At 45.8% G+C, this 26,114-nt stretch overlaps 1 protein-coding gene and 1 long non-coding RNA gene across 3 annotated transcripts in view; one reads left to right on the top strand and one right to left on the bottom strand.

The window, feature by feature from the left end:
- Window positions 1–14,523: 14,523 nt before the first annotated feature.
- The window catches only part of PLAGL1 (PLAG1 like zinc finger 1), a 126,270-nt gene continuing 114,679 nt past the window's right edge, over window positions 14,524–26,114 (top strand). The window contains exon 1 of one of the 2 annotated variants that reach the window (XM_034963009.3): window positions 14,524–14,656. The gene's annotated coding sequence lies outside the window, so the exon portion shown is untranslated. The remainder of the gene's footprint in view (window positions 14,657–26,114) is intronic. The other variant, XM_055114180.2, reaches the window with a different exon arrangement.
- LOC134730546 (uncharacterized) lies at window positions 18,232–20,092 on the bottom strand. The gene is made up of 2 exons (XR_010112334.1): window positions 18,886–20,092; window positions 18,232–18,834 (listed from the first exon to the last, which is right to left on the bottom strand). It is a non-coding gene; the product is annotated as an uncharacterized LOC134730546 (long non-coding RNA).

The raw sequence follows: 26,114 nt of genomic DNA, 5'->3' as shown, positions 1-26,114 counted from the left end.
GAGAATTATGGGAGCTACAATTTAGGATGAGATTTGGGTGGGAGACACAGCCAAACCATATCAGCATCTATTTACTGTGTCTTATATACAGCATTTACTACAAGAGAGTAGATAAAAGAAGACAAGTGAATGGTTCAAGGTTTCTGAAGAGGTAGTGATAACTGGCAGAGAGCAGACCCCTAGAAATGAATAGGGACTCTCTTCTGAAAGAAGTAGTTCTTGAACTTGGCATTTAAGTAAGGATATGGCTCAGGTCAACAAAGATAAATGAGAGAGGGTATTCTAGAAAAAAAGAGAATAGAAGGTAAGAAAAAGTGGAAGTATAAATATGTATCTTAGAAGAAAGCCAGTCAAGAGCAGAGCATTCTTAAGGGAAGCTCTGTTGGAGGCCAGATTGTAAAAGAGCCCAAAATGCCAACCCAAGAAGCCGAGACTCAATTCTGGGGGCAATGGGAATTTTTGTGCAGAAATTTACTTGTTCAAAGTTGTGCCGCTACAAGTTTAACCCAGAATCAACGTGCAGAAAGAATTGGACAGACAGGAAAGGGCAAGGGCGGTGGAGGGGACAGGGGACAGAATGGAGGAGAAAATTCTGTCATTGAAAAATAAAAACACAGCCAATAATCTAAGAAATAAATAGAGATAAAAATAATAGAAGGAAATAGAAGAACAAAACATTAATTTCAACAACAAAAAATAGTGTTATGGGTTGAATTGTGCCCCCCCCTAAAAATAGTGTGAAGTCCTAACCCAGAGTACCTCACTTGGAATGTGACCCTATTTGGAAATAGGGTCTTTGCATTAATCCATTTTCTGTTGCTAATAAGAGAATACCTCAAACTGGGTAACTTACAAAGAAAGAAATATTTCTTATAGTTATGGAGGCTGAGAAGTTCAAAGCCAAGGGGCTGCATTTGGTAAGAACCTTCTTGCTTGTGGGGACTCTCTGCAGAGTCCTGAGGCGGTACAGGGCATCACATGATGAGGGGGCTGACTGTGCTACCTCAGGTCTCTCTTCCTCTTCTTATAAAGCCATCAGTTCTACTCTCATGATAACCCGTTTATCCATTAATCTATGAATGGATTAATCCGCTAACCTATGAATTGATTAATCCATTCATGAGAGCATGGCCCTTATGACCCAATCACCTCTTATAGGCCCCACTTCTCAATACAGTCACATTGGGAATTAAGTTTCAACATGAGTTTTGGAGGGGACAAATAAATACTCTAAACGTAATAGTCTTTAAGAAGCAATAAAGTTAAAACTGAGGTCATTAAGATGAATCTTAATACAATATGACTGGTGCCTTTATAAAGAGGAAATATTTGGCCACAGAAACAGATGTGCACATAGGAAGAACACTATGTGAGCATGAAGATAGAGATCAGGTGATGCATCTACCAGCCAAGGGACACCAAAGATTGCCAGCAAACCATCAGAAGCTAACAGGCAGCTGTGGAACAGATTCTTCCTCCCAGGCCTCAGACAGAACCAACCCTGGAAACACCTTGATCTCAGGCTTCTAGCCTCCAGAGCTGTGAGACAATAAGTGTTGGTTAATGTAAGCCACCAGGACTCTGTTCCGGCAGCCCTAGCAAACTAATACAAATAATCTCAGCAACAGTTTTCCGGGTGGTGTCGAGAGGTTTCAGATACAGAGAGGTGTTTTTGCAACAAAACAAAACCCAACCAATCCAATTGCAACTTTAATACAATGTCTTCTTAATCTAGAAGAGCTTTCTTTACAGAAGTCTTTGAAGATCTAAAATGAAATATTCAGCATGAAGGACAAAAAGGCCAAGTGTAACAAGCAACTTTTCACCTAAGTCATTTCACTCTAAGCTGATCTTCAAAATGCAAACTCCACTCTCTTCAGTGTTTTTGAAAGGCATGGTGGACCAAGATAATGTGGCTAAGCTTACACAGAGCTGGTCTAGATTCCTCCAAGGGCACTTATACCCATTATTTTGTGACCTGCTGCAGTTGCTATAAACTAATGGACTAGTTCCATCTGAAGAGACAAAAGAGGAAAATGCTAGACTCTTTCAAATCTCTCGATGGCAGGGGATTTCCACTGTTCTTCAACAGCTTTCTCAGGTCTATCCCACACTGCCCTATTTGGACGGGGATTCCCTAAAGCCCCTCTGTAACTGGAGAAGTTTCCTGGGGTCACTCTGGAAGTGGGCACTGGCCTACACAGGCTGAGACCTGATGAGTTGCTTCCGCCCACCTCCCCACTTAGCCTACTTTAATGCAAACTTTGTACAGCATGGAAATTAAGGGCAAAGACCAAGAGGGCTAAGCTACCTAGATTCAAATCCTGGACCTGAAAGCCCTTGGAAAAGGGACCTAACTGATTTTTGCCTCTGCTTCCTTATTAAACGAGAATAATTCTAAAGCCTATTTCATAGGATTTTTGTAAAGTCTAAAAGGCTTATTACATATAAAGAGTGTAAACATATAAATGGCATATTGTAGATACTCAATAAATGTAATTATAATATCCCTTATGAAATTTTCATATTATTGAGTGTAGAGAAAATATTTAGAAACTGTATCTGTATAAAAAAGTTATATATATTTATGATAAAAATATGACTATAATATCTATATATACTTGGGAAATAAATCACCTTGTTGAGCTTCAGTTTAAAACACAAGATTGCCCGCATACACTATTAAGTATAACACGTCTGCACAGACATAAGTTAAATCCCTCCAGTCACTCAAAAATAAGTGCTTCTTTACTTTTTTTTTTTTTTTTGAGACAGAGCCTTGGTCTGTCGCCCAGGCTGGAGTGCAGTGGCATGATCTTGGCTCACTGCAACCTCCACCTCCCAGGTTCAAGTGATTCTCCTGCCTCAGCCTCCTGATTAGCTGGGATTATAGGCGCCCGCTACCACACCCAGCTAATGTTTGTATTTTTAGTAGGGACAGGGGTTTCACCATGTTGCCCAGGCTGGTCTCGAACTCATGACCTTAGGTGATCCACCCGCCTCAGCCTTTCAAAGTGCTGGGATTACAGGCATGAGCCACTGTGCCCGGCCTAGTGCTTCTTTACTTCTGTAAACTTCAAAACCCAGCTCTCATTATCAAAAATGATAATTGATATGTGAAGGTATTTTATTTATTTTAAATGAGTAAATTTTGAAAAAGAGAATGTAGTAGAGAAAACTCTTTCTAACCACATTTTCCCTCTACTCTTACACAACAGTCAACACAGAAGACTCTGTGATCAAATGTGTGGGTTTTTTTTTTTTCCCCACACACCAAGTAATAGACACAAGCTGGGTGTCCTCCAATCCAGTTCTGACACCATTTACCCTAAGACAGTGTCAGATCCCACAGGCTGAGGGCTGAGTCCCAAGATTGCCTCCCCTTGCACACACATCAGTCCCAAGTTCCATGACCCTTTCTTTGGGTTCAATTAATTTGCTGGAGCCACTCACAGAACTCAGGAAAACACTTATTTACACTTACCAGTTTATTATAAAGGATACTGCAAAGAATATAGATGAAGAGGTGTGGAGGGTGACGTATGGGGAAGGGACGTGGAGCGTCCATGCCCTCCCTGGAGGCCAACCTGCAGGCACCTCAATGTGTTCAGCTACCTGGCAGCTCTCTGAACCCGTGCTCTTGGGTTTTTTATGAAAGCTTCAAAACATCAGCTTTCCTTACCCCAGGGTGTAGGGTGAGACCCTCTCCTGGGAGGGTTTTAAGACCCACCCACTATCAGACAGGCGGGGAAACAGGAGAGTGAAAGGAAGGCAGGAGAAAGGCAGAGGCCTATCCCTGAGGCCAAATACACCCAACATTATAACAAAGACTGTAGCAAGGGCTTATGGGAGGTATGAACCAGGAACAGTGGACAAAAACCAATATATATATTTATATATATCTCATAATACCGCAGAGAATGTTCTTACAGTACCGCATACTGAATCAAAGAACTTAGCTATATAAAACAATTATAATCATTTCCTGAATTTTTCTAAAATAATTTTCTTTTATTCAACCCATGTTTATGTGTTGTCAGATCCCTCATTAATGCATCAATCTATTCTTAGGGAAATCATTAGAATATGACTAATTCATCATAATTGGTATCTATTGAAATATTAAAACCCAACTGAGATGAATCCAGGAAAAAAGGCATCACTGAAAGTTGTATTTTTTTGAGTGACTCACACGCAGTGGGAAAAATATACAAAATGCAAAAAACAAAACAGTGGCATCGGTTTACAGAAACTATGAGAATAGAGGAACAAGTTGTTAAACTATACCACAAGGAAGTAAACAGACAAATGCAGAATGTGGGACGTTTTAATATTATGGATCTGGTTTCTTCCACAAGTTAATGGCATGGAAAATAAAAAGACTAAAAAGCAATTATGAGCAATAACAACAAAATGCATTGGGTAGAACTTGTGTGGTCCCTGATTGAAATAAAACAAAACAATACCCCTCCCTCCCCAAAAAAAACAGTTGTAAGAACACATTTTTGAGACAATAGAGAAAATTTGAATACAGTATGGGTTTTATACAACACCAAGCTATGACCATCAATTTTGCTAGTGTTATGATCACATTATAACACTATTATATGCTTTATGTGCTAGTATGGATATGCTTATATGCTTCTATTATATAACACTATTATAATAGCATAAGAAAGTAAACAGGAATGAAATAAGCTGATGTCTGGGTTTTGCTTTAAATACTTTAACAAAAGAAAAGAAAAAATATATTATGCACACATGGCAAAATATTGGTATTTATTGAATTGAGCAATGGTCATATGAGAGTTCATTTTACTACTTTCTCTTCTTTGTATGCTTAAACTTTTCACATGAAAATAAAATTACTTGGACAAATGACAGATATATAGTTTAAAAATGTTACTACTTTCTTCTAGTAGGCAAAAAGATAACTGCATGTAATTTTAGCCTGTAAAAATTAAATTATTAGAGGTAGAAGTTGAATTTTACATCTCGTACTTGTCAAGAGGTTATACAAAAGTACTTTTTTGTAGAATGAATAATATCATTGATACTAACTTAAGTATCTAAATACTACTATTTAAATTTCATTTCTTTTTATGGATTTTCCTTAAAACGGTCACATCTGTATAATTCCCAACAGAATAAGATAGGTATCATAAGAATACACATGCCAAGCTTACTCTAAGTGCACTTTTGATAGATTTGGGACATACAATATGGGGAGGGAAGGACAGAGAAGAAACAGAGGCACAAAGTTAGTTTTCAAATGTAGGCATCTGGGAGAATGGCAGTGCTGCTAGAATTATGAAAATTGAAATAAGAAACTAGTTATAGTGATAAGATGCTGAGTTCAGTTTGGAATGTTGAGTGAGAAAGTCTGGTGGGCACTGCAGGGCAAGATGTTCAGCAGGCAGTAAAAAAAAAAAAAAACAAAAAACAAAAAACAGGTATCTTATGACTGGGGATCTTTCAGGGCTAGCGATTTGGAATCTGTATGCCTAGAAGTGATTTATTATGTGCTTCCCAAGAACATAAATGGAAAGGAGAATGAGCGAAGATAAAGGGAAATGTTTCAAGCTAAAATATTGGAAGACCACCACATTTAAGAAAAGAAAAGAGGAAAGAATGACGATAAAGAAATATTTTGAGTGTTAGGAGAGCCAGGAGATACAGAATCACTGAAGCAAACGGAGGAATTACTTTCTGCTAGGGCTGGCATTATTTCCTCAATGCAGAGATAACAGCTTTGAATGGACAGATAATTTCATGTAGGATTTCCTTTAATTTCTTCATAATTGCTTTGCCTCTGCTTAGGGTTATTAGCTATTTCCTTGGGGCTACTAAGAACCCTGTCCTCCTTCCCCAAGCAAATGTATAGACAGAAAAGATTGAGAGAATATATAAAATGTGTCTTACTCAGTTCAGGCTGATGTAACAAAAATGCCATAGATGGCGTAGCTTATAGACAACGGAAATTTATTTACCATAGTTTTGGAGGCTGGAATTCCAAAACCAGGGTGCCAGCATGAGTGGGTTCTGGTGAGGGCCCTCTTCCAGGTCCCAGACTGCAGGATTCTCATTGTATCCTCACATGGAGGAAAGAGAGCAAGAGAGATCTCTGAAGTCGCTTCTAGAAGGGCACTAAGCCCATTCATGAAGGTGGCATCCTCATGATCTAATTACCTCCCAAAGGCCCCCACTTCCTAATACCGTCACTTTGGGGATTAAGATTCAACATGTAAATTTTGGGGGGATGCAAACATTCAGCCTGCAACGATTCTACCTAATTTTGGATTATTGATGTATGACATGAGATGCTCAGGTGTCCGGCTTGTTTTGAAGTGTTCAAACTGGTAGACCGTCAAAGGACCTAAGACCACTAAATAAAAGTAATAACAGTAATTTAAATCACGTAGCTAATTTTAAAATCCCCTGTTTCCTTTTTTAAAAAAGAGCCTTTGGGAAGAGAATGTGAAGGGAGAGGCACAGATCAACCTGGTAAATGGTTCAGAACCATTTTTATGGTAAATCATTTGGAAAAGTTAAGATGCTAAAGACTGAGCCCAGTGGCTTGGCAGTTAGAAGACATCACTGTTGATTGCAAAGAACGGGTAAAGCAGAGTGGTGAGGAAGTCAGATTGCAAGGTGTGGATACTAAGGGGTTCCACAGTGAGTAGGGACAAGAACCAATGGTAATGGGCAGAGACATGCATTGACAAAGTTCAGTGGTGTATTAGTCAGGGTTCTCTAGAGTGACAGAACTAATAGGATAGATGTATATATAAAGAGGAATTTATTAAGGAGTGTTGACTCTCACAATCACAAGGTGAGATCCCACAACAGGCTGTCGGCAAGCTGAGGAGCAAGGAAGCCAGTCTGAGCCCCAAAGCTAAAGAACTTGGAGTCTAATATTCAAGTTCAGGAAGCATCCAGCACAGTAGAAAGATGTAGGCCAGAAGATTAAACCAGTCTAGTCTTTCCACGTTCTTCTGCCTGCTTTTATTCTGGCGGCACTGGCAGCTGATTAGATGGTGCCCACCCAGATTGAGGGTGGGTCTGCCTCTCCCAGTCCACGGAATAAAATGTTAACCTCCTTTGGCAATGCCCTCACAGATACATCCAGAAACGATACTTTGCATCCTTCAATCCAATCAAGTTGACACTCAATATTAAACTTCAGAGGTAGTAAGGGAGCACTGAACTACAAGTCAATAGTTTCAGGAAGTGGCAAAGCTGCTGGAAAATTTTATATTAATATTAATGATTATTATTTAAAGAATAATGAAGACATAAGCTTGAAAGCAGAGGCCCAAGAGTCAATAAAGTGGAGGACTCTGAAAATGCAAGTAAAATGTGACAACCAATAGTCTAATGCTGGAGAAGTTTGGGGTTTTGAGCTGAAGTCACAGGGATTAGCTTTTGCAAGGAGAACCATTTTCTCAGAGAAGAAAGAAGAAAAATAAATAATGGAAAGATGCAAAAATATTTGTGAAAGCTCCAGTGGGAAGTATTTCTACTTGAAGAAGAAGGCAACTCACTCTGTTGAGAATGAGGAGGAGGAAAACTTGAGATCTTGGATGCAAAAGGTTTAGAATTGCAGAGGTAGAAAATGTAATAAAGAGATGATATGGTTTGCTGTGTCCCACCCAAATTTCATCTTGAATTGTAGCTCCCATACTCCCCATGTGTCATGGGAGGGACCCAGTGGAAGCTAATTGAATCATAGGGGCAGGTTTTTCCCAGCTGTTCTCATGATAGTGAGTAAGTCTCACAAGATCAGATGGCTTTATAAAGGGCAGTTTCCCTGCACACTTTCTCTTGTCTGCCACCATGTAAGACATGACTTTTCTCCTCCTTTGCCTCCCACCATGATTGTGAGGCCTTTCCAGCCATGTGGAGCTGTGAGTCCATTAAACTTCCTTTTCTTTTTCTTTCTTTGTTTTTTTTTTTTTTTTGAGACAGAGTCTCGCTCGGTTGCCCAGGCTGGAGTGCAATGGCACAATCTTGGCTCACTGCAACCTCCATCTCCCGAGTTCAAGCAATTCTCCTACCTCAGCCTCCTGAGTGGCTGGGATTACAGGCACCCGCCACCACACCCAATTAATTTTTGTACTTTTAGTAGAGATGGGGGTTTCACCATGTTGGCCAGGCTGGTCTCGAACCCCTGGCCTCAGGTGATTTGCCGGCCTTGGCCTCCCAAAGTGCTGGGATTACAGGCGTGAGCCAGCGCACCTGGCCTAAACCTCTTTTTCTTTAGAAATTACCCAGTCTCCCTCTCCCTCTCCCTCTCCCTCTCCCTGTCCCTCTCCCTCTCCCTCTTCCCACGGTCTCCCTCTCCCTCTCTTTCCACGGTCTCCCTCTGATGCTGAGCCGAAGCTGGACTGTACTGCTGCCATCTCAGCTCACTGCAACCTCCCTGCCTGATTCTCCTGCCTCAGCCTGCCAAGTGCCTGCGATTGCAGGCACGCGCCGCCACGCCTGACTGGTTTTCATATTTTTTGGGTGGAGACGGGGTTTCACTGTGTTGGCCAGGCCGTCTCCAGCCCCTAACCGCGAGTGATCCGCCAGCCTCGGCCTCCCGAGGTGCCGGGATTGCAGACGGAGTCTCGTTCACTCAGTGCTCAATGGTGCCCAGGCTGGAGTGCAGTGGCGTGATCTCGGCTCACTACAATCTCCACCTCCCAGCCGCCTGCCTTGGCCTCCCAAAGTGCCGAGATTGCAGCCTCTGCCCGGCCACCACCCCGTCTGGGAAGTGAGGAGCGTCTCTGCCTGGCCGCCCATCGTCTGGGATGTGAGGAGCGTCTCTGCCTGGCTGCCCATTGTCTGGGATGTGAGGAGCCCCTCTGCCTGGCTGCCCAGTCTGGAAAGTGAGGAGCGTCTCTGCCCGGCCGCCATCCCATCTAGGAAGTGAGGAGTGCCTCTTCCCGGCCGCCATCCCATTTAGGAAGTGAGGAGCGTCTCTGCCCGGCTGCCCATCGTCTGAGATGTGGGGAGCGCCTCTGCCCCACAGCCCCCTCTGGGATGTGAGGAGCGCCTCTGCCCGGCCGCCCCATCTGAGAGGTGAGGAGACCCTCTGCCTGGCAACCACCCCGTCTGAGAAGTAAGGAGCCCCTCCGCCCGGCAGCCGCCCCGTCTGGGAAGTGAGGAGCGTCTCCGCCCGGCAGCCACCCCGTCCGGGAGGGAGGTGGGGGTCAGCCCCTGCCAGGCCAGCCGCCCCGTCCGGGAGGGAGGTGGGGGGGTCAGCCCCCCACCCGGCCAGCCGCCCCGTCCGGGAGGTGAGGGGCGCCTCTGCCCGGCCGCCCCTACTGGGAAGTGAGGAGCCCCTCTGCCCGGCCACCACCCCGTCTGGGAGGTGTACCCAACAGCTCATTGAGAACGGGCCATGATGACAATGGCGGTTTTGTGGAATAGAAAGGGGGGGGAAGGTGGGGAAAAGATTGAGAAATCAGATGGTTGCCGTGTCTGTGTAGAAAGAAGTAGACATGGGAGACTTTTCATTTTGTTCTGTACTAAGAAAAATTCTTCTGCCTTGGGATCCTGTTGATCTGTGACCTTGCCCCCAACCCTGTGCTCTCTGAAACATGTGCTGTGTCCATTCAGGGTTAAATGGATTAAGGGCAGTGCAAGATGTGCTTTATTAAACAGATGCTTGAAGGCAGCATGCTCGTTAAGAGTCATCACCACTCCCCAATCTCAAGTACCCAGGGACACAAACACTGCGGAAGGCCGCGGGGTCCTCTGCCTAGGAAAACCAGAGACCTTTGTTCACTTGTTTATCTGCTGACCTTCCCTCCACTATTGTCCTATGACCCTGCCAAATCCCCCTCTGCGAGAAACACCCAAGAATGATCAAAAAAAAAAAGACATTACCCAGTCTTGGGTATTTCTTCATAGCAGTATGAAAATGGACTAACACAAGAGATGATGAAAAAGATGCTAAAAAGCTGTATGTGCTCTTCTGAAATTATATTCACAGTAGATCCAATCAACATACTCTTTTGATGTCCCAGTAGCATGTAAAAATTTGAGAAAGTAACAAAACAAGTGAATGAGGGGAGATTTCTGACTGGAAATGGAGGGAAGTCAAGGAAATGAAGAGTCATGCTTATGGCGGTAAGGAAATAAGTGCACACACGTACACACAAAACCACAGCAACAAAAACTGACCTATAGTGAGTGGAGAGGTAAGCGAAGTCAGAATGGAGGTAATGAACTAAGAAAGTAGGAAGAGGTTCTAGGGATTAAAGGTCACAAAGACATTTTTTAAAATAGGAAGCAAGACAAGGTGGGCAGAATAAGAGGCTGTGACAACAAAAGGGAATTCTATATCCTTGGAGTAATTTATTCATTAAGGCGGTCCCTTACATTGGTAACTAATGAGTTCCTGGAAATGTGTTTAAAGGCAAAAAACAAAACAAAAAAAAATAGAAAAAGAAAAAAACAACAAAACCTGTAGATGTTAGAAATGATTCTCATTACTAGAAAAAAATTTTGATTAGAAAATTTCTCATGATGGTCTCTGTAGGCCCTGGCTCCCTCAGGCTTGAGCGGCCAGGGGTGCCAGTGAGAGTTCTAGCCTGTCAGCCCTCACTCTGGAACCCAAGGCAGGGAGATGGCTGCTGGGGTCAGGCCACCCATGTCCCAGGCACCTGGGTCGATTAAACCTAACTACCAACATCATGCCGTTGTTTAGTAGGAACAGGGTAGGGGGTGAGGATCTTCATCTTCTGCACCTACAGAGGATTTGATTGTATTATTTCACCAAAGAATTGAGGCTGTGTCTGCTGGAACTAACCCCATTCCCCAACCCAGGAGAACAGGTTCTAGGCACTGGGACATGACCCCTGAGCCTCCTTCATGAGTGCCGTCTGTGTGGAGGCAGAGGTCCAAGAACATGGTTCTTTGGCATGGGGTGGTGGGTGCTGGGACCACAAGCCCCCGGCATCTGTGCTTCTTTTGATGAGTGGCCAACAGCAACACCCATCACTCAATGGTTGGTGTCATCTCTCAGATGATGACCCAAAATGGAATTTGGTGTATGAAAGGTAGTTGCAGGTTATGGGGCAGGGGGTGCGGTGTGCATTAATAAACAGTGCACAGCTGTACTGATGGTATATAACCAAAGATCTTGTACTTGAAAGTTAAGGACTGCTGGATGTGCTAGTGACATCTGCAAATGAGGGATGTTGTGACTAGGTATACAACTAAGGAAGGCTGTACTCTCAGTCTGGGATTGGGGAATGACTGCTTTAATCTTCAAGCTCAAGGGCCTCATATCTTCTGTAGGTCTTTTAAGAAAGCACCCAGAGACCAAACGTGGTGGCTCACGCCTGTAATCCAAGCACTTTAGGTGCCTGAGGCGGGCAGATCACCTGAGGTTAGGTGTTCAAGACCAGCCTGGCCAACATGGTGAAACCCCGTCTCTACTAAAAATACAAAAATTAGCTGGGCATGGTGGCATGTGCCTGTAATCCCAGCTACTCAGGAGGCTGAGGCAGGAGAATCGCTTGAACCCGAGAGACAGAGGTTGCAGTGAGCTGAGATTGCGCCACCAAACTCCAGCCTGAGTGATGGAGCGAGACTCCGTCTCACAAAAAAAAAAAAAGAAAAAAAAATTGTCGGGTGTGGTGTCAGGTGCCTGTAATCCCAGCTACTCAGGAGGCTGAGGCAGGAGAATCACTTGAACCTGGGAGGTGGAGGTTGCAGTGAGTGGAGATGGCGCCATCGCACTCCAGCCTGGGTAACAAGAGTGAAACGCTTACTCAAAAAAAGAAAAAGAAAAAGAAAAAAAAGTAATCTGAGTCCCTCCTCCCTCCTCGCTCTCACTTTCTGTTCTCCAGCCTGCCATTTCTAGATCAGTTGGTCTAAACCTGTTCTGCTGTGAAGTGCCCAATAGCATGGGCAAAAGAACATGGGCTCTGGTGTCAGCTTGCCTGGATAAGCACTAGAATGGTAGCTGTTATTCCTTTCATTAGAGCCATTATTTCCTTCCCTCCTCTAAACTTCGGAAAAACCATCTATTCCTTGAAAGTTGTATGTATCCTCCCTCTCTCACTTCCTTTATTGAATTTGTTTTTGAAAGTCTTTGAAAGTTCAATTCCTGCATGAAAGTTCACTACCTGCCTGAAGGAGAGGTAGTGAACTTGCCTTCTTTGTCTAAATGTGCAATCTCCCATCTGCCTACCCCATCCGAGCCACAGCTGGACTCACATGTTGTGGGGTGGGAGTGTGCATGGGTGCAAGGTTTATTTTCTGTCTTAACAAAATATTGTTGCTTTTACAATAATACAATAAAAATCAAACTATTTCACAATTTAGTTAGAAAATTTAATGCACTTTTGTAGTTTTATTCATGTTTCTGACAGATATAAAATCTTTCTCTCTGAAGAGGCAACGGAAAGGATGTGTCTCATTCTCCTTCTCCTTATTCCTGTGATCCTTTTATTCTTCTCTGTCCTTTCCTGCTTCCACTTTCCTTTTGCTCCCCCTAAAAATTTGATTTGTCCCTTTTATTACCCAAGAGGGAGAACAAAAGTAGAGGGGGGAAAATCTCTTCACGATACTGGCATTTTATAAGAACTACATATTGAAAGGCTGTGACTTAAGAGGCACTACCAACGACCCAAAAGAACTTCACTAATTCTTTTATGAATTCATTCATTCATGCAACAAATGTCCTATTATGTGCCTGGCACTGTAGCAGGCACTCTCCCTTCCTCACCCTAAATAACTAAGTTGTGGATCTAAGCTTTCTGTTTAGTTCTCCTGCAATAGGAACTTAAAATAACGACTTGCATTTGATATACTCTTTTCTTCCACTTTGCAAAACATAAATGACTTCATGTATTTTATTTTATTTTATTTATTTTTTGTGAGATGGAGTCTCACTCTTGTTGCCCAGGCTGGAGTGCAATGGCCCTATCTCGGCTCATTGCAACCTCTGCCTCCCAGGTTCAAGCAATTCTCCTGCTTCAGCCTCCCGAGTAGCTGGAATTACAGGTGCCCACCAGCATGCCCAGCTCATTTTTTTGTATTTTTAGTAGAGAAGGGGTTTCACCCTATTGGCCAGGCTGGTCTCAAACTTGCCAGCCTCAGCCTCCCAAAGTACTGGGATTACAGGCGTGAGCTACTGCGCCCAGCCTGACTTCATGTATTTAAAATAGTTTCTTCTCTTCTCCCCCAAAGTGTAGAAAAAAGAGCTAAGGTTTAGAATCCAGGCAAATCAGGTGGGTTCAAATCCTGACTATCTGTGTGAACTTAGACAACTTAATCTACTTTTGAGTTTTCATTAGTTAATTGAGGGTATTACAACTACAGCATAGAGATGTTGAAATTCAATGAGAAAAAGAATGAAGTGCCTTGAACAGGAAAGTTCCTTTCCTTATGTTGTTGTCTTCGTTTATACGCCCTTTGGGGATAGATTATAAACTCATTCATCTGAAGTGCAGTAGTATTAATAACCAATATAAAAACTAAACACATAGTGCTAACAGAGCAAGCAAATGTGTAACCTGAACACATTTCAGTAAATTTGTTGATTTTCCAGGTATTTCATATGCAGGGCAAGTCTTCTTTGCTGTTGCATGAGCTGGGGAAATTTTGCACTGAAAATTCATTAACAATTCACTCATGGGGGAATTTCTTCTTCTCTTGCCCAAACAACAAGTTATGGTAACATAGTTACATATTCATATTTGTGAGATGGAACTGTGGAAAAAGCGGGTCTTTGCAACGTGGCAGAATTGGGTTTTCGGTGAAACCATGAGCAAGTTACGTGACTCCCTGAGCCTCGGTGTTCTGAGCTATAAAACTGGCATATTGCTTACGCACGCGTTGGCATATGAATTGAGTTTAACACGTATTCTAACACCTGGCACATAACTGACAATCAGCATTATTTCCTCCTCTCCCAGGTCCACCTGGCCAGATACAGGGAAATGATCCCTATAAACAACACCTGCTGAGTGCGCTCCGCACTATGCTAGGCCCCGTTCGCGGCTCACCTCATTTAATTCTCGCACTTAATTAATCTCGTGAAGAACATTGCAGAGGCAGTTTGAGACGTGAAGCTAATGAAGCTTAAGCTTCGGGCCCCCTCACGCGCACAGATGCTTGCTAATCCCAGAATCTCATTTTATACTTCCCTTGAAGATTCGCCACCTCTACTCACAGTTGTTTCAGTTTCAAGCCCCACAACACGTGGATTCGCCCCTGGATAGGAATTACTATTATTATTATTATTATTATTAATTTCCCTCCTTTTGCAGAGCAGTAGAGTAGGTTACCTCAGATCACACCCTCCTAAGTGGAGGAGCAAGATCTGAACTGAGGCAGCCCGACCCGGAGCCCCAACTCTTAACCGCGGGCGGCGATGACAAGAGTCTCGCGGAAGAGAGGCAAAGTCCCCAACGCGGGGGCGGATAATCATAGCGCAGAAGTTCCCAAGGCGGCTACCGCGGGCCAGCTGGGGTCGGAGGGGGATCGCCCCGCCGAGGCTCCCGCCCCTTCCTCCCCTTCCCCTTTTCCGCGCCGCCGAGTCGGAGCCGCGCCGCACGCCCAGCGGCCGCCCGGACCCGCCGGCCGGAGCTGACCCAGTGGGCCACGGGCTCCGGACTCCAGAACTTTCCAAGCGGGGGCAACTTGGCGGCGGGTAGGTAGGAAAGGCAGGTGAGGCAGGGGCGAGCGAGAGAACTGGCTGGCAGCGGGGCGGGGAGCCGGGGGCGCGGCGTTAAGGTGGGCGCGTGGGGCGGGGGCTCCAACCCGTGCCGCAGGTGCCCACGTGCCGCGCGGAGTCCGCGCGCCAGGCGAGGTAGCCTGGCCGAGGCTCCTGCCTGCGTCCTGCCGGGGATGGCGGTCGGTGCTTGGGACACCGGCGGCCACCTTTGTGCGGCTTGGGGCGCGCTTCCCTTTTCTCCGTCGTCTGCGGCTCTTCGCTTCTGCGCTGGGCGGAGGGCGGGCCGGGTGACGTGGGAGCTGAACAGCCGCCACCTAGCGCCCGCCCCGCCGGCCACTGTCCCCGCGCGGAGGCAGGTCGCCGCCTCCCGGGTCCTGTGCTCTCCGAGGCTGGGGGCGGGGCTGTCTGCGCAGACGGCGGGGTGATCATTGCTGAACCACCCCAACGGGAGAATCTCAAGTGCCAGCTTAGCCCGTCCCCCAGAGACTGAGTTAATGGGAAGAAAGTGACCGAGTTGCGGCGGGGAGGTCCCCGCAGACTCCGGGAGAAAAGAGACCTGGGCCGTGGCGTCACCCCCGATTACCGGCGGCGCGCGGGATAATTTCGAGAGCAGGACTCCCCTGATGGGGGCGGGCAGGACACGCCCCGCCACGGTGGGCGTGGGGACTTTGGCGGGTGCACAGCCGTGTTGGGTTTGTAGGGCCCCTGCTGTGTCGAGGACAGAGATACCCCTGGGGCTTCCCGAGTGTTCATGGGTCTGGGAGCGCGGGACCTGTTCATTTTATTGAAAAAGCCAAGTGAAGTGACAACTATGGCAGTTATTCAAGGGTCGTGGCATTGAGCATCTGTGTGGCCACTGAAAGAACAGAACTCCGATGTATTCAGGGAATAAATAATGATATGACAGGGTTTATGTTTTGTGCGTCGCTGCCTAACCCGAGGCGCCTCCCAGAAGCACCAGGAGAGCTTTTCAGAACACACCTATTGGGCCCACCCCAGAGGTCCTGAATCACGTGAGGGGATAAAGCCCTGGCGTGAGCCTTTTGGTAAAAGCTGCCCCGGGGATATGGCTGGGGACGCCTAGTTAGGCATCAGGAAGGAGAAGAACTGGGTTCCACTCATGTGACCTTAAACACATTTTCAGCCCAGTTTTATCATCTGTAAAGTGGCCCCAGAGAACTTGTAATAGAGGTGAAATAGAGTGTATGGAAGTGTGTGGAAAGGGGAGAAATTGGAATACTACAAAGTTCCGGTGCAGGTTGCAACAAATAAATTCATTCTTTGGTTCTCCAAGTGATCTTTGGGCTGAGTGAGAGGAGTGTGGCAGGATACCCTTGCCACGGGAAGGAAAGGAGGGCTGGTTTTCAGGTGATCAACTCTGTGACAACGTTGGTGTAAACTGTAACTCAGAAAATTGTCAGCAGGATGAAAAGTGAGCCAGCTCCAGCCTGTGGAGGATGGTTTGAAAAAGGCACCATTTCTGCTTCCTCTTCTCAAGAACCAGAGGCTTTAGATTATTTTCCTGTAAGCAAATTAAGAGCCAGTAATCGCCAATGTGTCCTGCCCTATGGTAACCCCGGTCTGTCTGAAGGCTGCATGTTTTTCTGCTAAATGTGAATTTCTGTTCCATCATTCAACAGACATGTGTTGCGGATCTTCATGTACCGGGCATTCTTGGAATATAAAGATGAATAAATGCTGTTTTTTGCCCTAGCCCTCTCTGTTAAGTTGGGGGACTAATGTGAAAACAGGCTGCAATATTACCCGGCTACGATGATAACTAAGGTAGAAAATGAACAAAGTGCTGCGTGGCCCAGAGAGAGGGGCAGCTCCCTAGGTTTGGGGGGAAAAGCATCCAAGAGAGGCAAAAACAGGGATGGGTAAACAGTGCCCTTCTGTACTAGCCACACATATAATTGAGGATTCACTGTATAGTCAAATCTGTGTTTTTTTTTTTGGTCTGATAACATTCTAGTGTAATTATGTGCTGATAATCTAAAAATGGAAATGACTTTGTTTCATGATGTCTCTTTTTTTTTTTTTTTTGTTTGAGACGGAGTCTCATTCTGTCACCCAGGCTGGAGTGCAGTGGCGTGATCTTGGTTCACTGCAACCTCTGACTCCTGGGTTCAAGTGATTCTCCTGCCTCAGCCTCCCAAGTAGCTGGGACTACAGGTGCGTGCCTCCTCACCTGGCTAAGTTTTTGTATTTTTAGTAGAGACAGGGTTTCACCGTGTTAGCCAGGATGGTCTCCATCTCATGACCTTGTGATCTGCCCGCCTTCATCTCCCATAGTTCTGGGATTATAGGCATGAGCCACCGTGCCCGGCCCATGATGTCTGTTTTTTAAGTTTGCTAAGCATTCTGTCATTTCATCTTCATAAAAGTCTCAGCTATGTCTAAAGTTAACCTAATAAAGGGGTGGTTAAAAAACAAAACAAACAAAAAAGAAAAAGCTCAAAATGGGTCCTACATTCATAGTAAATATAATTGATACATTGTTTTAATTGCATGCACTTTCAAGCTGTAGAGGTTTGTTCTCATTATGTTAATTACAGAAGGTTGGAATGACAACAGAGGACAGGTGCACAAAAGGAAAATCGTAAGAGGAATTAAAAAAAGGAATAACTAGAAGAGGGAGATTGGGAGGAGGAAGGAACTTGATAAAATTGATGGTGGGAGGTGGGGAGTAGAAAAGGAATAAGTGAATCAAATCTGGCTGCCAACTTCTTCCTCAGGGACTTATTTTTTCATATACGTTTTAATAAAACTATAGATTTGTAGTTTTAAAGTTATTTCAAAATATAGAGGGAGGCAGTATAATGTGGAAGTTAAACATGGGCTAAACAAGTTTGAATAACTTACTGGCTGGTGACCTTGAACAAGGTCCTCAATTAGCTGTGTCTGCTCATTGTACAATGGGGATATAATAATATGATCTACAGGAGACACATGAGGATTAACAGCTATGATGTTTCAGAGGCACCTGGCTGTGAAAAGGCCACATTCAGGAGTGGCTGCTCTCTTGTTCTTACCTCACTTTGTTTGATCCTGGTGGAACTTGGTAGGTTGCACGGATAGACTGTCCTTTTCCAGTTGTAGAAAGAAATTGGAATTGGAAGAGACTGACTTGCTAACGTCATATAGCTGATGGGTAACTGAACTGAAATGAGAGGCTGCCTTTTGGAATTTAGTCCTGCGTGTTTCTTCTGCTCCATGCTATGGTTGGCTCTCTTCTGGCTGTTGTGACTCTCCCTGGAGTGAAAAGGAGCAAAGGCTGTAATCATGCATGTCTGTTACAACTCTTCTACTCACACTGTCACCCAGTACCTTTCCACTTCCAATTGTAAATTTCTTTGAAAATTACATTTTTCTTTCTGAGGCTTATAAGTGGAGGTCTCCTTTTGGGGGCAGAGGAGAGAAATGGTGGAAAAGCTATAAGGAAGTCATATATGGGAGAGCTTTAGAAGGGGGAACCCCTCTAACTTCCAATAACATACTAAAATATCACTAGAGAAATAGTCAGCTTTATTGTTTAGCAACTTAACTGCTTTTTTTTTTTTTTTTCTTTTTTCTTTTTTATTGATCATTCTTGGGTGTTTCTCGCAGAGGGGGATTTGGCAGGGTCACAGGACAATAGTGGAGGGAAGGTCAGCAGATAAACAAGTGAACAAAGTTCTCTGGTTTTCCTAGGCAGAGGACCCTGTGGCCTTCCGCAGTGTTTGTGTCACTGGGTACTTGAGATTAAGGAGTGGTGATGACTCTTAACGAACATGCTGCCTTCAAGCATCTGTTTAACAAAGCACATCTTGCACCGCCCTTAATCCATTCAACCCTGAGTGGATACAGCACATGTTTCAGAGAGCACAGGGTTGGGGGTAAGGTCACAGATCAACAGGATCCCAAGGCAGAAGAATTTTTCTTAGTACAGAACAAAATGAAAAGTCTCCCATGTCTACCTCTTTCTACACAGACACAGCAACCATCCGATTTCTCAATCTTTTCCCCACCTTTCCCCCCTTTCTATTCCACAAAACCGCCATTGTCTTCATGGCCCGTTCTCAATGAGCTGTTGAGTACACCTCCCAGATGGGGTGGTGGCCGGGCAGAGGAGCTCCTCACTTCCCAGTAGGGGCGGCCGGGCAGAAGCGCCCCTCACCTCCCGGACGGGGCGGCTGGCCGGGCGGGGGGCTGACCCCCCCCACCTCCCTCCCGGATGGGGCGGCTGGCCGGGCGGGGGGCTGACCCCCCACCTCCCTCCCGGACAGGGCGGCTGGCCGGGCAGAGGGGCTCCTCACTTCCCAGTAGGGGCGGCCGGGCAGAGGCGCCCCTCACTTCCCCGATGGGGCGGCTGGCCCGGCGGGGGGCTGACCCCCCCACCTCCCTCCCGGAGGGGGCGGCTGGCCGGGTGGAGGGGCTCCTCACTTCCCAGTAGGGGCGGCCGGGCAGAGGCACCCCTCGCCTCCCGGATGGGGCGGCTGGCCAGGCGGGGGGCTGACCCCCCCACCTCCCTCCCGGACGAGGCGGCTGGCCGGGCAGAGGGGCTCCTCACTTCCCGGTAGGGGCAGCCGGGCAGAGGTGCCCCTCACCTCCCGGACGGGGCGGCTGGCCAGGCGGGGGGCTGACCCCCCCACCTCCCTCCCAGATGAGGAGGGAGGACGCTCCTCACTTCTCAGACGGGGTGGCTGCCGGGCGGAGGGGCTCCTCACTTCTCAGACGGGGCGGTTGCCAGGCAGAGGGTCTCCTCACTTCTCAGGGCGGCCGGGCAGAGACACTCCTCACGTCCCGGACGGGGCGGCAGGGCAGAGGTGCTCCCCACATCTCAGACGATGGGCGGCCGGGCAGAGACGCTCCTCACTTCCCAGATGTGATGGCGGCCGGGAAGAGGCGCTCCTCACTTCCTAGATGGGATGGCGGCCGGGCAGAGACGCTCCTCACTTTCCAGACTGGGCAGCCAGGCAGAGGGGCTCCTCACATCCCAGACGATGGGCAGTCAGGCGGAGACGCTCCTCACTTCCCAGACGGGGTGGCTGCCAGGCAGAGGCTGCAATCTCGGCACTTAGGGAGGCCAAGGCAGGCGGCTGGGAGGTGGTTGTAGCGAGCCGAGATCACGCCACTGCACTCCAGCCTGGGCGCCATTGAGCACTGAGTTAACGAGACTCCGTCTGCAATCCCGGCACCTCGGGAGGCCGAGGCTGGCGGATCACTCGCGGTTAGGAGCTGGAGACCAGCCCAGCTGACACATCGAAACCCCGTCTCCACCAAAAAAATTTGAAAACCAGTCAGGCGTGGCGGCGCACGCCTGCAATCGCAGGCACTCGGCAGGCTGAGGCAGGAGAATCGGGCAGGGAGGTTGCAGTGAGCTGAGATGGCAGCAGTACCGTCCAGCTTCGGCTCGGCATCAGAGGGAGACCGTGGAAAGAGGGGAGAGGGGAGACGGGGGACGGGGGAGGGGAGAGGGGAGAGGGGAGAGGGGAGAGGGGAGAGGGAGCTCTATCTACCACACAGTCCTTCTCTGAATATCTTAACTGCTTTTTTTCTGCAGCTGGTAGTTCTGGTGTCAGAAATAATATTTTCTTGCATATCCTTTCACATAGGTCTGATCTCTGAAGAGGTCGGGGAGGGGACCATGGATCTATATGGAGATGAGAGATGTGGGCCAAATTTTAATTAGAATGGTAATTGGTAATTTGGAATGGAAAAGTGTGAATAAGAGTCTCTTCATTGAAAAATAAGGACACAGGAAAGGGTAAAGAATGCTTTTGAGACTACTTCCCAGTGTTGGTTCATTTTTTTCTTGGGAAGAGGCAGATTTAATCTCCATAGATCACCTTTCTAGTTTTAGATGCACATGGCCCCTACTTTCATGTCTTTCAATTCAGCATTTTTAACCTTCTCAATCAAGTAATCAAAAAATGTATAACATACCAGCCCTGTGTCTAGGATGATATTGGGTGCTATACGTAATACATGAAGGTGGAAAGTCAACATTTAACCTGGGGAGCAATGAGGAAACCAACTAGGTGAAATAAATATAAATGCTAAATGCTGTGACACAGGCTGGCCCAGTGGCTCATGCCTGTAATCCCAGCACTTTGGGAGGCCAAGGTGGATAGATCGCTTGAGCCCAAGAGTTTGAGACCAGCCTTGGCAACATGGTGAAACCCCACCTCTATTAAAAAATACAAAACTTAGCTGGGCATGGTGGACTACGCCTGTAGTCCCAGCTACTTGAGAGGCTGAGGTGGCAGTATTGCTTGAGTTTGGGAGGTCAAGGCTGCAGTGAGCTGTGATCACACCACTGCACTTCAGCCTGGGCAACAGAGTAAGACCCTATTTCAAAAAAAAAAAAATGGTGTGGCACAACTTCCTGAAAGGAAGGGATCAGAGGGTTCTCATAAAATTTGAGAAAGCTTCCTGGAGGAGTAAGGAGGACTTGCTCTTGCTAGAGGGGGGGAAATGACCTTTCAGATCCTTGGCCACCTGGGGACAGTGAAGTGGCATTAGGGACAGAGAAATAAACAGTAAAGGTACTAATAACCTTGAGGTTATCTCCCAAAATGGACCTCAAGGCTGATCTCTCAAAAAGGCCCTAGGTACCCCAAAAGACTAAAGCAGGTTTACTTGCAGGGCAGCCTCAGGGATGGAAAATATTATTAATGGCAAGACAAAGCTTAATGCAGCCAGTGACAAGACTCCCTTAAATTCACAATAGGTGATAGATTTAGTGAGTGGCTATGATGGGTGGTAGCTATTTGCTGAATAGTTTTGCTGAACACATTTCCTAAATATATTAAAAATATCTGGGAAAGTTACAATTAGGGTTAGGGCTGTGAGTAGTATTTATCAAAATATATGTGATTCTTCCCTATTATTGAGAAGGGAGGTTACAGAGCAGGAGGTCACAGGGTCCCCAGGAAAGGGAATTGAGGGGAGGTATCTGGAGAGGACTTTGATGCTTTGTTAACAGACACAAAGGCCCCTGAATCCTGCCCAGTTGGTGGAGGAACCTTAGCAAGACCTGTAGGTCTGAGTCACACTGTAGGCCCAGAGACCTAGGAGGAAAGAATGGCTTAAAGGGCCAGGCCTGGGGCCCTGATGCCCTGCACCACCCTGGGAAGCTGCTCCTCACATTCCACTGCTCCAGTTCCAGTCTTGGTTCAAAGGGCCCCAGGTAGAGCTCCGGCTGTGGCTTTGGGGAGTGCAAGGTGCCATAAGCCTTAGCAGCTTCCTGTGGGTGCATGGAATGCAGGAATGAAGGAGGCTTGGCAGCTTCCACCTATATTTCCAATGACATATCAGAAAGCCTGAGTGTATAGGCAGAAGCCTGCTGTAGGGGTGGAGCCCCTGAAGAGAAACTCTAGTAGGGCAATGTAGAGGGAAAATGCGGGGCTGGAGCCACCACACAGAGTACCCCCAGGGCACTACCTAGTGGAGTTGTGGGAAGGGGGCCACCACCCTCCAGACCCCAGAATGGTAGATCCACCAGCAGCTTGCACTCTTGCCTAGAAAAGATGCAGACACTCAACTCCAGCCTGTGAGAGCAGCTGCAGGGGCTGTACCATGCAAAGCTACAGGGGCAGAGCTTCCTAAGGTCTTGGGGGTCTACTCCTTGTACCCATGTGTCCTGGATGCAGGACATGGAGTCAAAAAAGATAATTTCCGAGCTTTAAGATTTAATAACTGCCCTGCTGGGTTTCAGACTTGCATGAAAATTACCCCTTTCTTTTGGCCAATATACCCCTTTAGAAATGGGAATGTTTACCCAGTGTCTGTACCACCATTGTATTTTGGAAGTAAATAATTTGTTTTGCTTTTATAGGCCAAAAAATGGAAGGTCATGAGTCTCAGATGAGACTTAGGGCTTTGGACTTGATGTTGGAATGAGTTAAGAATTTAATGGACTGTTGAGAAGAGATGATTGCACTTTGTAATGTGAGAAGGACATGAGATTTGGGGGGCTGGGGCAGAATGATGTGGTTTGAAAATTCGTCCCTCCAAATCTCATGTTGAAATGTAATCCTCAGTGTTGGATGTGGGGCCTGGTGAGAGATGATTGGATCATGGGGACAGATCCCTCAGGAATGCTTAGTGCCATCTTCCTGGCAATGAGTGAGCTCACCCAAGATCTGGTTGTTTAAAAAGTGTGTGATGCTGTGGCACCTCCCTCACCTTGCTCTTACTCTCATCATATGACATGCTGGGTCCCTGTCACCTTCTGCCGTGAGTAAGAGCTCCTTGAGCCCTCACCAGAAGCTGAGCATATGTCAGCACCATGCTTCTTGTACAGCCTACAGAAACATAAACCAATTAAGCCTCTTTTCTTTGTAAATTAACCAGTCTCAGTTATTCCTGTATAGTGATGCAAAGATGGCCTAGCACAAATGATATTTTGGAAGTGACACCAATTTTAGCTTTAGTATAGGTGTATAAATTTGGAGTCAATCTTATTGGAGATGGTCAAGTATTCATTGGCTCAGCCTAATCTTGGTTTGAGATCTGGCTAAAGTTAAAACTGCAATAGTAATAATAAGTTCCTTCAGACATTAATTTGCATGAGTCCATGAACCTGAGGGCTTTGGGCTGAAAGAAGAGAGGAAGCATGTAGAGGTAAAAAAAAAAAAAAAAAAAATGGTGAGGTGTGGTGGTGTGGAAGGCATGGGATGGCATTTGCCACTTTCTCCAACAACCTTTTCTCTTTGGGCACAGCTACTTAGACTGGGCTTTTGGGGAGAGGAGCTAGAGACATGAGCTGATGAAGCTAATGGGTGTGGCATTTTCAGAGAAAGATTGAAGGGAATGTAGCGTCTTTTATCAGCTTGTGGGTTTGGAATCTTTCGAGTACATTGGGAAATGGCACCAGTGCAGGGAAGGGTACGATTCTCTGGAGCACTGTATGCAGTATGCAGCATGCCACAGTGGCACGGGTGCTGGCACATGCTTCCTCCTGCCACTGATGGGCCAGCCCTTGGCCAGGTATACATGTAGGGTGCCTCTGGTCAGAAGAAAGGTGATTTTTAATATATTATTCAATACAGAGCAACATATTTATAAACAACTTGTTTAGGAGAAGTAAAAGCATTACATTTCTATCAAGCAAGGATAAATAGAATACTGCTGGTTATTAACGATTTGCAATGTGCAAAGTACCATGTGCCTTGTCTTTATATAGGTCTTCTCTTTAGTAAAAGTGAATGTGTCTTTGCAAGGAACTTTGGCAGTTTTTTATAAAACTATACATACTCTTACCATATAATCCAGTGATTGCACTACTTGGTATTTACCCAAAGGGGTTGAAAACTGAAGTCCACACAAAGACCAGTATGAGGATGTTAACAGCAGCTTTATTCATAATTTCCAAAACTTGAAAGCAACCAATATATCCTGCAGTAGGTGAATGGATTAATCAACTGTGGTTCATCCAGCCAATGGGACATTATTTAGCACTAAAAAGAAATGAGAGTCAGGCATAGTGGCTCAGCACTTTGGGAGGCTGAGGCAGGAGGATTGCTTGAGCCTGGGAGTTTGAGAGCAGCCTGGGCAACACCTGGGCAGCATAAATAAAATTTTAAAAAATTAGCTTAGCATGGTGGCACACACCTGTAATCCCACCTACTTGAGAGGCTAATGTGGGAGGATTACTTGAGCCCAAGAGGTCATGGCTACAGTGAGTAGTAATTGTGCCACTGCACTCTGGCCTGGGCAGCAGTGATACCCTGTCTAAATTTAAAAAAAGAAAAACAAAAACAAAGAGCTATCAAGCCATGAAAGGACATGGAGGAAACTTAAATGCATATTACTAAGTGAAAGAAGCCAACCTGAAAGGGCTACCTACTGTATGACATTCTAGAGAAGGCAGAACTATGGAGGCAATAAAAAGATCAGTGGCTGTCAAGGGTTAGGGGTGAAAGAGGGTTAAATAGACGGAGCACAGAGGAGTTTTGTTTAGAGCAGTGACACTACTCTGTATGGCACTATATTAGTAGATATATGCTGTTATAAATTTGTCCAAACACATAGAATGTATAACGTCAAGGTGAGCCCGAATGTGAACCATGGACTCTGGGTGATAATGGTGCGTCAGTGTGGATTGAACAGTTGGAACAAATGCGCCATCCTGGTGGGGATGCTGGTAATAGGGGAGGCTGTGCATCTGTGGGGGATGGGACATGTAAGAAGTCTCTTTCCTCCTCAATTTTGCTGTGAACATAAAACAGCTTTGAAAAATAGGCTTTTTTAAAAAAGCGAATGTGTTAAAAGATATAAAGCAGCGGTTCTCAAACTGATCCCTTGGAGCTCTAGATTTCTTCAGAGGTGGGGGGTGGGTTGGAGAAAGGGATGAGGGGAAAGAAAAGTGAGTAATCTTTTACCATGTTTAACTTGTCTGTGGTACTTCTGTCTTATATGTTGAACTTCTGATATATCATTATGAAAAGGGTGTATCTGCTTTCGAAAGTAAGAGCACTACTATTTTATGAGCTTTTGAAGGTTAAATTTTAGCCCAAATCACAGGGCTGTCATGTAGGTGGAACATGAATCTCTCTGTGTATGTGAATGTAGTACCCAAAGAAAGACAGTGGCTGTGTATCGTTCATGGGGATGAGGTTCTTTCTTCCAGGACTTGTTGTCGTTAATAATGTAAATGTAGCTTTCACTTTCCTAAAGGCACCTATAGTTATGATTTATATCTCTGACAACTGTGGCTCCAGATCTGGAGATGAGCACATACATGTTTCCCTTTATTAAGCCCCAAAACTTTGCTAAGGATGAAAGTGAAGGTCAGGGTTGGGGCAGAGCAGAGATGGACCAGCACAAGGGCCATCAATGGAAGAGACTGTTGAGATGAGACTGGAGGGAGGAGAAAGAATCACAGGCTTGAGGGTAGTTGGGGGTCCTACGATAGAGGCACCCAGGGCACCAAGAAGCTAGATTTGGGGACAAAAGCAATTTAATACAGATAAGAACCTCCATTTAAACCATAAGCCTCATCTGTATAATAAAATTCATCATGTTAAAGAATGCCAGTGTGGTTTTGTATAACAAGCACAGCAAGTCATGGTGGGTTGTGGTTCTGGTGCTGCTTCTGTTCTTGGCTTTGTGACCTTTGAGTCTGCTTCCTTATATGTAAAATGAAAGTGTTGAACTAAGCACTCGGTAAGCTTTCTTCTCTGTCGAACACACTGTGTTTCTGGGTAAGTGTGTTTTCATGAATATCTGTGGATATGAATATCTGTGGATATGCCTCTCCGTGCTCATTAGACATTTCTTTTTCAAAATATATGGCACTACTGTATGTAAAGGGTGTTTTTCAATAGAAAGTTCTATTTTTTTGAGCTTCAATAACACTTGGATGGAATCCTTTATTATGACAACTCATGTTGAAAAGGTGCTGGGTTAATGCATTTTCCTCATGTTTTAATTTGTACATGTCCAA

The sequence above is a fragment of the Pan paniscus genome, chromosome 5, assembly GCF_029289425.2.
Source record: "Pan paniscus chromosome 5, NHGRI_mPanPan1-v2.0_pri, whole genome shotgun sequence".
Lineage (NCBI taxonomy): Eukaryota > Metazoa > Chordata > Mammalia > Primates > Hominidae > Pan > Pan paniscus.
Note: the sequence above shows the minus strand (reverse complement) of the source record. Positions and strands in the feature narration are given on the sequence as shown.